This window comes from Scomber japonicus, chromosome 17, assembly GCF_027409825.1.
Source record: "Scomber japonicus isolate fScoJap1 chromosome 17, fScoJap1.pri, whole genome shotgun sequence".
NCBI lineage: Eukaryota > Metazoa > Chordata > Actinopteri > Scombriformes > Scombridae > Scomber > Scomber japonicus.
Window position 1 is genome coordinate 11,582,589 of NC_070594.1, and position 16,874 is coordinate 11,599,462.

General features: G+C 38.9%; 1 protein-coding gene across 1 annotated transcript in view; it reads right to left on the reverse strand.

Annotated features, from left to right (window-relative positions):
* Window positions 1-16,874, reverse strand: part of LOC128377575 (neurexin-3b) — a 216,389-nt gene that overhangs the window by 180,579 nt on the left and 18,936 nt on the right. The window lies entirely within an intron of this gene.

Below are 16,874 nucleotides of genomic sequence, written 5' to 3' on the forward strand. Positions count from 1 at the left end.
AGTCAACAATTTGTACTTCTCTCTCCCTTTCCATCTATTCACTACTACCTCAGCTGTCCTTGTTCCTTTTGGTTTCATACGCTGTGTGAATCTGTGTGGCTGAGCTGCGTCAGAAACTACTGACATACTGTTCCAGCACAGGAGGACGACTGTCAGCTCACCACGAGTCTATCATCTGGTGCTGAAGGCAGGAAACACCATCTTTAATGGCAGGCTACTCAATGTCCTCCGAAGGAGAGGAGAGAGGAGATTTCACTCTCCATTTCTTCTGTATGTGTTAAGGGAAATTGCCACAGCTGGCTTCCACAAGAATTAAAATTCAATCTACATGACCTGCAATCACTTGGGCCTCCTCTCTGCAAAAAACACCATCTCTGCAAATGGAGGGGGGAAAAATAAGAGGATGGTAAAATGAGGATGAATCAATTTCAGGGTGGAGGGGGAAAAAAAAACCCTTCAGCGCAGTATTGTGCCCATAACTGAACCACAGAGCTAGGCTTGAAAAAAAACGTGTGACACGCTTGATAATGCGGAAGATACCAAACTCATTATTCTGCTCAATTCAACGATTATTCAACAGCGGGAAGCTGATAAGTGTTAAAAGACAAATGGAACAAAGCTGAAATGAGGAGTGAAAAGAGGGGCCTGTTTTTCGTTGTCGGGATTGGGAAATTGCAGGCCCAGGCATTTTTACAATACGAGCATGTTTCAGCTTCAAATGAAATAGGATTAATTTAGCATGCTTCCCTAGGCTGCAAAAACTGCAAAAAACAACTCAAACATACACACACACAGACACACAGAAGAAAATATAATCTAAACAGTTAGGCTTAGATATGTATTTGTGCAGTTAGGTATTGGTTAAAAGGCTACATACTGCTGTCATGTCAGAGCAAAAAGCTTTTACAGGCCACACATTTACTTATATGTGAAGACTATACAGGAAAAAGAGGCTTGTACTGTATGACTCAAGGCTTCATTTTGACACGGGCTCCTTTGACGAGGTGTGATTTTTCACCAGCATACTACAGAATCCACAGGACGGATCAGAAGCGCATGTTTTGACACGCACCTGTGCTTTCCGTGGCCCAGCATGCAATGTGTCAGAGCACCATCACACGTCTGTTCTAAACATAGTCAAACTCTTTCTCTTTTTCATTTTTCTAGAAATAAGAGCTTAAAAATATCTCATTTTCCATTTTACCATGAGGAAATAACTAAATATTCCAATGTTTTTTTTTTGTTTTTTTTTTGTTGTTGTTGTTTTATTTAAGGACATATAAGCCTATCGTCAATATGGTTGTTAGTTAGACCCCAGAGGAGGAAATATTTCTTGCACTGAGAAAAAAGAGGATTCATCTTGCTGCACAAAGACACGGCGAAGAGATGAAATATGAAGTATCATCGGTCACTAAAAGTGCTAGACATATTATCATCACTCCAAAGTGAGTGCGATATAGTAACAATAGACGTAATGGTGAACTGCAGGTGCAGCTGCTGCTGATGCTTCAAATTTACCACCTGCAGTGCACCACAGAGGCATCACAGAGGCATCATGTGTTAAATGATGTGAATCAGTTACCACATCCAAGCCGGTGAGCCTTTACTGACTGCCAGTGTGTGAATCAAAATCTCTACCTATAAATTTCAAGTCATAAGAATCAAAGAAAGTGTATCTCTTATCATAGCAATAATTATATAAATAAAGCCAAGAATGAAGCAACAGTGCATTCAAACAGTGAAACGTATTGCAGCCAGCGACACATGAAAATCTATATACCACATGCTTTGAAGTCCAATGTCCTGCTTTACAAGCATGATTGCTCAACCATTCTCCTCTTGCTAATTCTTCGCCTTCATCTGTCCCCATTCTTGATTTGTCTTCCCTTTCTATAACCCAGCCTCTATTGTACTTTCAACCTCATTCTCTTCTCTCCATTTTCCTCGTCTTCCCCATCCTCCATTTTACAATCCCCCCCCACCCCCCACCCCCACTTTTGTACTGTGTATGTATGTGCTCACTGGCCTGTTAGTCAGGGCAGACCTTGAAATGTCATTTTCTCTGTCTGCTGAGATAAATGTCCCGGCAAAGGTGCTCATCACCCGTTTTTTACGGTGAGAAGTGAGGCTGGGGAAACACGAGAGAAAAAAGGAAGGTGAAAGCAAGTTACAGAACAGTAGGAGGGGAAAGGTCATAGATGTGTGGAGGATTTTTTAGAAACTGTTATTCTTTCTTAAAAAAGAAAGGGAAGTCATGACAGAAACACAAACACAGAGCTTCAAGTGTTTTTCTACAAATATGTGTCTTGACGTGAGGTAAAGGGAAGTAGGGAAGTGACAAAGCTAAAGGCAGCACCGAATGCTTAATCATGATTCCTCAGCTTCCTCACCCATCCGTCTCTGGGTGGATATCTACCTTATGATAACACTGGAAAAGTATCTAGAAGGCTCCAGTTGTACATCTCATTCTATCTCGCTCAGTGATAATGGCTTTCTTCAAATGCCAACAGCTAAGCTGAAAAAGAAAAAAAAAGAAAGAAAAACTGCTGAAAGCTGAGTGGCTACACAGCGCATACTCAAACAGCAGCATGGTTATCAACATTGAAGCGATGTTCCTTTATTCAAACTCAATTGTCAAACAGTAGATGAGCGCTTTATACTGCATGCACATCAACTCAAACCTGTCAAACAGAAATATGACCTTGAAGACGGAGCCACAAGCATTCAATAATTCTTCCTTTTTTACAATTCCAAAAGCACGACTTAGGCACGATTGGCATCCCTATCACACCATGATTTATATATACTATGTCAGGTCAAAACCAATGGATAATATCTGTTAAATGTCAGTCATTTCACCTCAGGTTCATTAGAGCAGAAACAAAGGAATACACGTAAAAAAATAACAAAAAGGTTTTTAAAGATAAATAATAGAGAGATGCATGTCTTGACTCGTTAGGGTAAATGTAAGAATGTTAGAAATGACTGGCAGCCTTTCAACAATATTGATAATAAACTTTTAGTAACAGGACAGGTACACAATAAAGTTTTATGATAATATGCTGAAAAGGCAATGGGGCGGCTGTGGTTCAGGAGGCAGAGCAGGTCATTCACTAATTTGAAAATCGGTGGTTGGATCCCCAACTCCTCCAGTCCACATATCGAAGTATCTTTGGGAAAGACCCCCTGACTGACCCCCAAATTGCTCCTGATAGCTGTGCGAGTGTGTGCGAATGTGCATTAGATTACATTCTGATGAATAGGCGGGCACTTTTCATGACAGCCTCTACCATCAGCGTGAGAATGTGTCAATGGGTGAATGTTGACATGTATTGTAAAGCACTTTGAGTGCTATTTAAATGAAGCAAATTTCCCAATTAATTGATTTGACAATTTTTTTCATCACAGGGAGTGGTACAACGGTAATTATGGCTCTGGACGAGAAAATAAACCCTGTTGAGCTTGCAAAAAATTCATCATAGAAAGCCTGTGTAACTAAGGACGTGGAGTTTGAAATTTTAATGAAGGGCTGAATTATAGGATTTCAGAATTTGTGGAGCTTGACTCATACTAGAGACAAAAAATCAGGACATCTGGGCCTCTGATGCATTGATTTAGAGTAGACCATTCTTTTAAAAATAAAAAACACTACTAAATCAGTGTTCTGGAAACAAATTGCATCAATAATATATTACATTCCTTTACAATAAATGAGGTTATGTGATGACATGAATGAAACATGAATTAAGCCTAACTACTACACAGTTATTCCCAAATCTTTTGCCACAAAGCTAATAGCTAGGAGTGAGATAATACAATACAAACAAATGTATTAATGGCACGAGGGTTAATCTGTTTGGAGCAGCTTGTTTTATATAACACAAATAAATAATATACAGCAGAAAGAGGAATAATATAATAAAACACTGTGGAACTAAATGTAGAATAAAATCTATGTATAGTATTGATAAATAGACACAATATAAAGATCAGTTAAAACATTCACCACCAATGACATGAGTATTTAGGATTCAAACTGTAGAGGAGATGGACATTTTTTAAGAGTGATTAGTTTTACAAGCAGGTAAAAGCTAACCGGCATCCTAATGGCAACAGAGAACATTCACTTGTAAGATTATGTTGAAAATAAGACAATTAAAAAGACAATACTTGCTGCTTTTTGGTTGTCACTCACAAAAAGAATTCTTTGTTTCACTCTGGTGATCTTTGAACAGATTTTAATAATGCTGTTCAGGGGGTTTCTGATTTTTTTTTTTTTTTTTTTTTTTTTTTTTACTGTGAGACTTTGAAACCAGCAGATAAAAGAAAAAAACTCAGGAGTCTCTTAATAGAAAGATAAATACAAACGAAAGAGGATGACGGGACTGACAGAAAAGGAACAGTTTGCGTCCTTTAAGGTGACCATTGAAAATAGAACCTAAACATTTGCATTTCAACACTTTCAGTATATATTAGGGATAGGAGGATATAAGATTTGATTTTTATCGGGATAAAAACACTCAAGATGATTTAATCGTTGTGAATTTCCATAATCGGGATAATCTGAGTATCCTCATGAGTGACTTGACACAGTGTGTGGCTCACTAACGTACAATCCTGCTGTTTTCCTGAATTATTTTAAATGGAGATACAATAGGTCACAGAAACATCGGTTTGTATTTGAGGTGTACTGAATAAGAGCCATGTACAATACAAAGTACACGTACACAAGTCTCATTTGACGTGTTGAATTAAAATCATATGTGGCAGTAATTGGTACCTGACCTTAAGAAACTATTCACACAATGGTGTGCCATGCAATTATGCAAGGGCTATTACAGGGCCCGAGGATTAAGGGAGACTTTCAGCAAGATCAAGGGTTTTTTTCCCCCTCTGTGGATGGAAAAGGCATCCACACAAGCATTTAAATTATGCCACTCTAACACTTTGTTGAAACTGACTTTTAGCATATCTCTGGAGCTGACCTCATCTGAATACAAATGGGAAGGAATAGATTTTTTAAAATGATTAAGAGGTTATCAAATGGTGTGCAGAGACAGTGGAATAGAAGAGTGAAATGTTGCTTCCCTCGACTTTGGACTGACTCCTGCCAGATATTTCTCTCTTTACTCACATAATGCTCATAGTTGCCAGTCATTTAAACAATATAATGTACATTTTGAAAACAATGCAAGCAAATGACTGCAGCTAAGCTAGGGGTTAACCATAGACGCTGTGTGAGAATGAGAAATTGCAGCATTTGAAAGATTACTGGTCACACACCTTGTTGAAATGATAAGGTGCCGCAAGCTATGTGACACCCTAAAGTCAGCTTAAGCAGTCAAGTACATTAACATTTCCCTTTTTTGTGATAAGAGAAAACTTAAAATACACCTCTATGTAAGATTTTTCTCTCTTTTTCAACATATGGTTTAATTTCTCTTGTCCTTTGTATTATTTTTACCATAACAGATAATTATGACATCATCTGCAAAATGAAGCATATTTACTGAGAAAGTACTGCTTCTTTCACTTTTAAAGCACAACCTAAATGTGAAGGAGTCCAATGTTGCTGCCAGGCTGCAAGATTCTATGTAGGAAGGTGGTGAGCATCAATGTCACCCAATCCCTGTTGAGCAATTACTACCTATGATTAAACTGTAAAAACCATGTGGCAAGCTATTATTTAGCTGCCACTATGAATGAACATCGAGCCAAATGAGCAGGTAATTGCATAGTGTGTGTCCTCTGGTGTTTCTACCTTTGTGAGAACCAATGAGATTGATGTGATTAAGATGTATATGAGTTTAGCCGGAAATGTCATGACACGCACACACGCACACGCACACACACACATACACACACACACAACAACAAAAACTTGTCTAAATGCTAACACAATTTCACCAAAACTCTTTAGATCAATCAATCAAATATTGGAAATGAAATGAATTAAAGGATGTGTAAAGAGTGAATCGCCTGCGGTGAAACTATTAAGAAAGCGGAAGCCAGTGTTGTAATGAGTGATGTCACTACTGATCTGCGGTGGACAAACTCCCAGCCATCTGCTCAGGCCCGGAGCCATCACTACTCCTCTCCACTGACAGTAGGGAAAACACAGGCACTTACTGTATGTGGGCGGTGGCATCTTGTCAGGGAAAATGCAATATGCATTAGACACAATCCAATCTGTCTCCAGTGGATTGGTGTGTATGTGTGTGTGTGTGTGTGTGTGTGTGTGTGTGTGCGCCCTGCTAACTGTATATCCGAGTTTGGTTGTGTAACTGTGTGTGTGTGCGGTGTTTAGTTCCAGCAGAAACACAGAAAGAGGAGAGCCTCAGTGGGATCACTTGGCGCTAGGCTGGCACACCGTCAGACAAACACACTTCATTAAAGGTCTTTTTACCTGATTAACTGGGCTACTTTATCAGCTGCACAGCACTCAGCAACACACCAATGTCAGCAACACCCCAGTTCCTAAATGTTCCCACATCCACAAAACACATAAATAGATCCACACACAGTTCACAAACACGAAGCTTGACTTACTGACTGACTGTTTGAATGACTGACTGGCTTGCTGAGTCGAGTCGGAGCGTCTGACACGACAATCCCTTTCTCTTGGCGGAGTCAGTGTATGACATCAAATATACCTCCCTGTAGTCTTGAATTAATGTCACCCCTCACAAGTTAGACTCAAATACGACCTGAATAATCTGTTGTACTCAAGTTTTCCTTATGGGGAGTAACATTTGGGTAACCTTTTCATGTAATGGAATGTAACAATCAAAAAAAAGGAATAAAGCCTGGAGCTGTCTTCCAAAGACAAGAGAGAGGACAAAGCGTACCTTGAAACATTATCATTACAAGAGGGTAATGATTTCCTTTTCTCTTTTCCTTCTGTGGATCAGACTGCAGGCTGATTCAGAGGCAAATCATATTCCAGCATCACTTTTTAAAGCGTTACACCAAACTAAACCTGTACCGATTCAACCCAATTAGACACAACCCACTCAGATGGAGCTCTAACATTAAAAAAGAAAAACAAACCTCTCACACTATCATAATGCCACAAGTGCCATATTATTCTGAGGGCAACAGTGTGCAAGGATTAGAATTTCCACTCCAACCACGGCAATACATTTGCACACTGTTGTATTTTAAGCAAGCAGCTTCTCTTTTCTCTTTGCCATGTGTGTCTGTTGGGGCTGCACCGAGCCAAGCGGCCCCATTTGAATTCAGATCACAGGCAGACAGGGTTTTGGCAGGGCTACGCTCCCGGTCACAACCCAGACGAGAGGGATCTATCAGGGCCAGGGCTTCGGTATCACACACCTGCATGGGCCATTGGCACTGCCTAGCCGGTAAAAACACACAAATGCACATACACGCACACATACACACTCAAGCTTTGCCAGTCATAAATAAAACATTCATAATCATGTGAATGGATGCAAGCATATAAAGTACGCAGACATAGATCTATGTGGTCACACAGAAACAGAGAATGATGATATTCATTGCTTTTCATACTTAATATTCAGTATATGCACATATCCATAATATTCAGTATACGCATATATCCGTAATACACACACACACACACACACACACACACACACAGTCTGGCTACATGCTGACACTACATCTGTTTGTGTGCTATCACGACAGACCTGTGATCACAGGTGCTGTCATGTCTCGTGGGCTGGGTTAAAGAAGACATGCCAAACAGAGGGAGCGCGTGTGTGTATGGGTGTTGATGTGTGTGTATGAGAGAGCAGGGCGGGGATTAGCAGGGAGATGCAGGGAAGGTTTTCAAGTCAAAATTAAAAATAGAACAAAAGATACAAAAGAGACAAAGGAATCATCATTTTACTTATAGATAATTGGCAGACTGTCTGGGAAAGACCTGGTCTGAGTAGGAGAAACAGCTCTCCTATCTAGAAAAAGGCCGAATTTATCAGTAGACTAAAACCATGACAACTCAGAGTCTAGGCCAGGAGGCAGAGCTGCAGTTCTACATGCTTCCCTGCTCCTCCATTAGAGCAGTTACCCACCCAAAACTCCTTACAAACTGTGTCTAAAGTAAACATGTGCAGAGTTATACATGAAAATCTGATACAAATGAACACAAGAACTGCATTAGTACAACCAAATAGGATAATTAAATGCAGACTGTTAAACATTAGATCTCTGTCATCTAAAACTGTAATAATAAACAGTCAAATCTCAGATTATCATACTGATTTATTTTGTCTTCCTAATGAAACTATGAGGTATAGTTTCATTAAAATGATGCCTATTGACCATAATTTCCAAAATGTGGCTAAAGATGTCTAACACAGAAGTGGGTAATAATTTCTTCTGTCTAAACAGGCAAACCAAACTGGGTCCATTTTGACCCAGGAGGACAAAAGTTGAATGGTTGACAGGAAGCCAACAGGAGAGCACACTCCTCTAGACACCAGCTGAGCAGGTGGAATTGCAGTCAGGTTCAAGTCAAATCTAATAATCAACCCTTGACCTAAACTTAATTACAACTCATTCAAAAGCTTTCTTCTTAGTCTTTCAAACTTAACCTGGAAAACTTTACAGCCAGCTCTATCTGTTGCAGTGTACCGTCCTCCTGGCCAGTACTCTGAACTCTGTATCTAAATTATTATCCCTTTAGTATAGATAAAGTAATTACAGTGGGTGACTTTAATATTCATATAGATACTGATAATGACAGCTTTAGCACTACATTTATCTCATTATCAGATTTAACTGGCTTCTCTCAGTGTAAATAAACCCACTCACTATCCTAACCACACCCTCAACCTTGTCTGACATATGGCATCAAGGTTGAACATTTAATAGTCTTTCCACAAAATCATATTTTATGTGACCATTAATTTATAACTTTAATTACTGAACTACACAGCATTAGACAAAAAAAGTCCTCTCTAGATATCTATCTGATAGTGCTGTAGCTAGAATTAAGGAAATGATTTAATCAGCAGTGAATACAATGTCACATCTCAATACAACTGAGAACTCTTATGCTAACTTTAGTTGCTCCCAAAATGATCATCTCGTTTATAGTGCAGAGGGTACTTGACTCTATCATTGCCTCTTTACGAGAAGATAATAATAAAAGAAAATAAATTATCTCCATAGTATAACTCCGAAACCCTCAAATTAAAGCAAATATTGTGAAAATTTGAAAGAATATAGCATTCCACCAAACTGGAAGGAACTCGCTTAGTCTGGCAAGTTATATTTAAAACATATAGGAAGGCCCTATTTAATGCCAGAGCCATCTATTACTCATCACTAATAGAGGCGAATAAAAACAGCCCTCGGTTCCTCTTCAGCACTTTGGCCTGGCTGACAAAGAGTCATAACTCTATTGATCCATGTATTCCTATAGCTCTCAGTAGTAATGACTTCATGAGCTTCTTTAATGATAAAATTCTAACTATCAGAGACAAAATTCATCACCCTCTGCCCTCAACAGGCACCGATTTATCCCCAAACTCAGTAACCTTAGACACAGCTGTAAAACCTGATATATATTTACACCGTTTTTCTTCAATCGACCTTCCTGAACAAACTTCAGTGATTTCTTCATCTAAACCATCAATCTCATAGACACCATCCCAACAAGGCTGCTGAAGGAAGGCTAACTCTTAGTAAGCAGTTCTTTACTCAATATTATTAATCTGTCTTTATTAACAGGCTATGTACCACATTCCTTTAAAGTAGCAGTAATAAAACCTCTTCTTAAAAAGCCTTGCTCTTGATTCAGGCATTTTAGTCAACTATAGACCTATATCTAAACTTCTCTTTCTCTATAATATCCTTGAGTAGGGAAAGGTGTCTGACTTTCTACACAACAATAGTTTATTTGGGGATTTTTAGTCAGGATTTAGGGTGCATTACAGCACAGAGAGACCACTGAAAGTTACAAATGACCTAATTGCATCAGAAGGACTTAGCGCTGCATTTGGCACCACTGACAATTACTTCCTATTGTAGGGATGGAAAGGAATTTCATTAAGTTGGTCCTATGTATCAGATCGATTTCAGTGTGTACAAGTTAACAATGGATCTTCCACGCAAGCAAAAGTTAGACATACAGTTTCACAAAGTTCTGTGCTTGGACCAACACTATTCACCTGACACATGCTTCATTTAGGAAAAAAGCCATAAATTGTCATTGTTACGCAGATGATACCCAATTCTATTTCTCAACAAAGCTAGATGAAACCAATCAGTTACCTGAACTCCAAGCATGCACTGAAGACACGAACACCTGGATGACTTACATTTACTTATTTTCTGCGACTAAATTCAGACAAAACCAAAGTTATTGTGCTTGGCTCTAAACACCTCAAAATACACGATTTAATGATATAGCTACTCTAGATGGCATTGCCCTGGTCTACAGCACCACTATAAGGAATCTGAGAGTTATCCTTGAGCAGGATGTGTCCTTCACCTGCCACATAAAGCAAATTTCAAGGACTGTCTTTTTTCACCTACGTAACATTGCAAAAATAAGGCACATACTGTCATAAAAACTAGTCCATGCATTTGTTGCTTCTAGGCTGGATTATTGCAATTCCTAATTATCAGGCTGTCCTAACAAGTCTCCAAGGACTCTCCAGATGGTCCAGAATGCAGCTGCACATGTCCTGACAAAAACTAGAAAAAAGGGATCTCATTTCTCCCATTTTAGCTTTGCTGGAGTGACTTCCTGTAAAATCTACAATAAGCTTTAAAATTCTTCTCTTCATCTAAAAAAGCCCTTAATGGTCAGGCACCATCATATCTTAGAGAGCTTACAGTATCTATTACTCAACTATAACACTGCACTCCCAGAATGCAGGCTTACTTGTGCCCACCTAGAGCCCGATTTTGCTTGAGGTTTCTTCCCATTAAATGGAGAGTTTTTCCTTGCCGCTGTTGCCAAGTGATTGCTCCAGGGGGAATGGGTCCCTGTAAATTAAAAAGTATGGACTAGACCTAATCTGTGAAAAGTGCTCTGAGATAACTTCTATTGTGATTTGGCGCTATAGAAATAAAATTGACTTGACTTGACTAAACCCGGCACAGATACCAGGTAGAAAACAGATAGTAGACAGGAATGCTGTTTTATGTTAGTTGTCGCCTGGTACAATCTTTGATCTCCTCAAAGAGTCTAAAGTATATGTCAGGTTGCATCTTTCATCCTGGTAAACAGAGCAAGAAAATTGCTCGCTTTTTAGATCCCAGTGGAGAGGAGAAATTACACAGAGTGATGTGCTTGGTTCAATACAACTGTGATGAAATCATCTTTGGACTTTCATTTCTGATGATTCCATTATTTGGTGCAAAATGCACTGGAACTACTTCTGTGTGGTGTAGGTTTTTAGAGTTATAAAAATCAATAATTGCACACAAGAAGGAGTTGAGACTATCGACTAGAAAAATACTAGATACAGTACACCCTAAACATGCTATTAAATCCTTAGTTCATGGTCAGTGCCTTAACCCCTAAGTCACAAGTGAGCTTTTTATTAGAGAGCAAGTACAACACAGTCCTTACTGACCAATTATTTCAGTGCTGATTTAAAATTATAAGTATCAGAAATGATAAGGGTAATTATATTTTAACATTTAAACTAAGAAATCATGCCTTGCTTGGCTAAACACATTTTTAAAAGTCATATCAGACGACTTTATAGGTGTAAAGGTTCTGTTCGGCTAAACATGCAGATATACTGTATGCTTGAAGCATGTGGCATGTCATCCACTTCCTCTAGAAGTCACTGGTGAAATAGTAATGAGTTAAGAGAAGAAACTCCAATGTTGTACTCAGTGCTTGTACTGAAGGAAGGCAAAATAAATACAAATAGCAGCATTGAAAAGATATGAACAAAGCCAATGATATAGCCATGATTTTAGAAACAATAAAAGTCATGAGTTCAATTCTGTACTTTATATGCTTAATCAATATTACAGTTTTTAAGGGCTTTGTCATGATGTGTTGCTAAAATTGACACTGGCAACAAAAATGAGTGAATATTCACTTTTTGAGCATGCAATTTTCTGATCAGAATGAAAGATCCGCCTTTTATTTGAAGGTCAGCTTTTCTCTCCACACAAAGGAAGTGCTAATTATCCTCTTTGTTTCAAACACATATATAAAAATAAATATAAAAACTTTGCTCTTCTTCTGTTTTTCTTTGGCTTGCTGCTGGCAGTTGCTTCTCCTGTTTTCTCTCAGCCTTATCAGCCATGATGGCCCACGTTGCATTCCGGGTGTTGTCTTGTTCATTTTTCCCTGAGCGATACAATCTTCACAAAGGAATTTTCAACTAAGAAGAAAGACTGTAAAGTTGTCTAATCCACAAGCCAAATCATGCTGGTTTCCATTTGAATAATCTATTATGTTTTTGTAATCTCTTATTCTTATCGCGTAGTTAAACTTTTTAACAACTTTTCTGATTAATCTAGAGCTCCAAACATTCAGCTCTACAGGCTGCTGCTGAATGCACCTATAGTCTGAGACACCTCCCTCCCTGCTGCGTGTGTCCACCACGTAGCCTCAGCTAGTCTGTGACTGCACTCACTCTCGTGAAGAAGTGCTGAATCAGAGCTCATCACTGAAAATGCAGTGCTTCTCATCTAGCTGTCACTCTTTGGTGACCCAAGGATGCCCGAGTCTGCTTCGCCTTGCTTGGCACTTTCTGAGAGGCTTACCTCATCATCAGCCTTTCATCATCACAGAAAAAGACAGAGCTATTCAAAATTAAATATTTATTGGCTGTAGTTAGAGGCGGTAGTGTTGGCCCCCTTGTTTTTGATAACATTGATTCATTAATTTATTCATTCTGTGGGCAATAAGTTGCTTATTTAATTTACCCATTAATTTTGTATCCATTCATTTTAATTGAATATATGAATATATGCTTATGTTTTACCATTCATCCCTATCCCTTGGTAGTTAGATACATATCTTGATTTATAGCTAGGTCGTTGATATCTGTGTACCCTTTATCAGAAGATGGAGGTTCCTGTATGTAGAGTTCATGACTTTTAGATATAAGAGAGATTAATTTGATTTAAAGATCCTCGCCACACATGGATTAAAACATGTAAAAAGACTCTGTTTGGAGCAATATTGTGTGTTTAATATGTTTTTTTCCCCACTTTTTTCCCATTTTTCCCCTAATTACCATGTTAAAATCCTAAAAAATGACATCTTCTCCCTAGAGTCTATACATATGCAATTATATTTCATTTCATAAGTTTACTACTTCCCTGAAGATCTCTCTCTACTTCACTGTAAAGTACCTTCTCAGGGTTTGTACCCTGGAGGCTTCAGGTTTCCACAGCACGTTTGTGTAGGTTGAATATCAGACCAGGATAGGCTCCAACTATTTGTGAGGTCATAAATGATGCTCATAGGCCCGCCCCTTAAAACAACATTTCTAATGAGCTCATAAAAATGTTCCACTATCAGCAGATGAACGTGAAAACAGCCTTCTAGTGTGAAACTCTGCACTTACATCACTCTGCACAGTGAAGCTCAAACACATTTTTGAATGGAGGGGTACCTTTTCCTCCTCATTAATTATTAATGAATTAATCAGTAGAGGTGAAGCCGCTTTCAACTTTATGAATGCTTAATATTAATTTCCAAATGTAATATTCCCTACATAGGAGCTACCTATATGTACTTTTTATTTATACTAAGCTTACTTTGCTGAAATCAGAGTTTAAAGATGGAACTGCTGATGCAATGTGACAAATAATTCTGACACCTCCAAAGGAAATATATTTGGACTGAGAAACATCACAAAAACAGTGTAGGCTGATCTCGACAAACTGTTTGGAACAAAGATAGACAACAGAGCTTATTTACATTCCAGCAGAAAGTCACCAACAAAGGCCAATCATTGTAATGTAAATGTACAACCTTTGTTACACTCCCCAGGAGAGTGCTGATCTCTATCATTTCACCCCTCGTCTCATCATACAAGTACACAATTTCTCTGTTGTACTGTATAGTGTTGATTCAGATCAATAGCAAGCGCCATGTGTGACTACATCTCAGGGGCTCTTTGATATTGTCACAAAGGAGCTCCGGGGGCAGGTTAAAAGCATGGAGGAGAAGGAAAATAAGCTATTCTACCAACATGACTAATATAATTTCATTCGTTCCAAAGTGCTGCATATTCATTTCATTCTAATAGAGGCACTGTCTTCATCTCAAAGGCTATACTCAAGACAAAAATTAGCTTCAGAAATATTGCACTGTGTACTGCAATATGGTTGACCATTAGAGAATATAGAAACTAATAAAATCAGTCTAATTTTAAAGTTTGAGATATTTGCAAATGTTGTTGTCTTCCTCCTTTTATCTTCCATGTGAAGATTAAAGCTGACCAACAACTTTAATTCTGAGTGCAGGATAAAGGTGGATCGCTCAACCCAGGTGGGTTTTTCTTCACAGGTGACGGTGAGGATGGTGAAACTGTCTGCTGCTGAGAGGAATTGGCCTGTTTTTTTTTTTTATTGTACCCTGAGGAGAAAGGAACTTTCTTCACTGCGGTGGCAGGGGAGCTAGATATCAAAGCTCTCAATTTCTTGCTCAGTCTTCTTTCAGAGCCTCACCTGTGGTCACACGCTTTTGGGTAGTGACTGAAAAAAAATAATATCGCTGACACAAGCAGCCAAGTTGAGATCCCTCCACAGGGCGGCTGGTCTCACTCTACATGAGAAAATGAGCAGTTCAGCTAACAGAAGGCTTTTATGCCTTTTGCACTAACTGGAGCAAGCTGAGGTGACTCAGGCTGTTCCAGCTTGTCTACAGGGCAGACCCAGAACACAAAGGAGGGGTTACTGATCCCCCAGGAAGAGTTGGAGGAAGTTGAGAAAGGTCATCCAGGCTACTTTGCTCACCCTGTTGCTACTGTGACCTTGAAGAGTGGCTTGAGAGGCTAGAGAATGGATAACGGGTAGATGGATAGAAGATGCCTATTCACTCTAAAAAAAAAAGTTTGATGAATGACAAAATTACAAATAAGAAGAATCTGAGGTCTGGTGTGATATGAATGATCATTTAAAACATACTCAAACATTCTGATTTGTCTAATGAGAATATTATTATGTATTATTATGCAATTATTCTTCTTACTTAAAGCTATAGGCTATATACTTACTTAGTTATACTAGTTATTTTCATTACTGACTAATTAGCTTCCTCATTGTATTAATTGTTTAATGTGTAACATTGCGTACATCCAGAGGTTCCTTATTTTGTCTGAACGGCAGCTAAAAAAACAACATACAAAAGCAGTAAATCCTCACATGAATCTGAAATGTACAAATATTGAGCATTTGTAGTTGATTAATTATTAAAGGGCTATTCCAGATTTTTTTTGTATTACACTTTAATGGGGTTAGGGGTCTCACAAGAGGCAGACTACAAAATAGCTGTCTGGGCTGATGCAGTACAGATATCCCAACGTTTTTGGCCTTGGTATTTTTCCAGTACCTTAAAACTGAATCCTACTGTACTTCTCTCATAACTCAACCAATAGTTCATTAGAACCTTCCTGCCTTCAAAGTCTTTCAAACACCATTTTGTAATGCAGAATAGTTTTACCAACTTCAACATCAACTTATTTATTAATCAACTAATTGTACCAAAATGACCTAACTTTGTAGCATCACACCTCCACACAACTGGAACCATAAAACTAGAATTCAGAGTCATGAATGCAGTCATGTCAGCACGAGCAACATCAGCACATTGCCCTACACCCCATCACTGTGCTGAAAAAAAGTCATCCGCTGAACAGGCTGCTGTTTTGTTCTACAGCACCAGAACTCGAGGGCAGACTGGCGGTCGCGGGTTATCACCCAGCGTCAACAGCACTCACCGAATGCAGATATATGACCGTTCAGAGACCGACGTGTGGGAGGAAGCGGAACAGGGCAAAAGAAGAAGAAGTAGCGAGGAGGACCGGCAGCCTGAGCCTTAGAGACGTGTGACTTAATGTTTTCTCTCTGTGGGGTCGAAGGTCAGTGAGGAACACTGGTTCTGTTTTAATGTTTCTATCACAGCTGCCTTTTTTTCCTCCTTTTTGTGTAGATACAACATCATGGGAGTGCTACTAAAATAGACAGAACAAGAAAGACTAAGACAGAGTTAACTCAATCAGACAGCCCCAACTCCTTAACTCCTTTCTGTGGGAGTTAAGCCTCCTCACAGCAGACGAGCAGATTTACTGTACGTTGCTGCAGTGCTAAATTCACTTTTCATTATTTATGACTGTGCATTTTAAACATGTGTCGTTATGTTCCAAGAAGGGTTGCTTTAAGATTTTTTCCTAAATGTTTGTCACTGAAATTTTAATTCTTTAAGCTACAAGACATCAAGAGCACATGAGGGAGCAGCCTGTACCTGAATGTACTCTTCATGCAGTAGTTTATAACAAAGGCTTGTCACAATATCAAGTACATGTTGATCTCTATTCTCCTTTGCTTTTATTAATCATTTAAAACACAATGTCATCCCAGCGGATTCTCATTATTCCACCTCAAAGCACATTTCTTTACACGTCTGAAGTTCTTTGGGAAAGTACTCGAAGCCCTTAACTGAGTTCCCCAAAAAAAATTCTGTAAAAATCGTGAAAAAGTGAATAACAATCTGAACAATAGTCCGATAACACACCCTCCCACAGCTCCAAGTGTCCCTATCTCCACCGTCTCATAAAAACTTAATGCGTCCAAGCTCTTAAAACCCAGACAAGGAGAGGCCATTTCAGTAGCAGAAGAAGTTCAATTTCACTCCAAAACCATCCCAAGCAAAAAACAAGCTTTCCTTTTTCCACAGC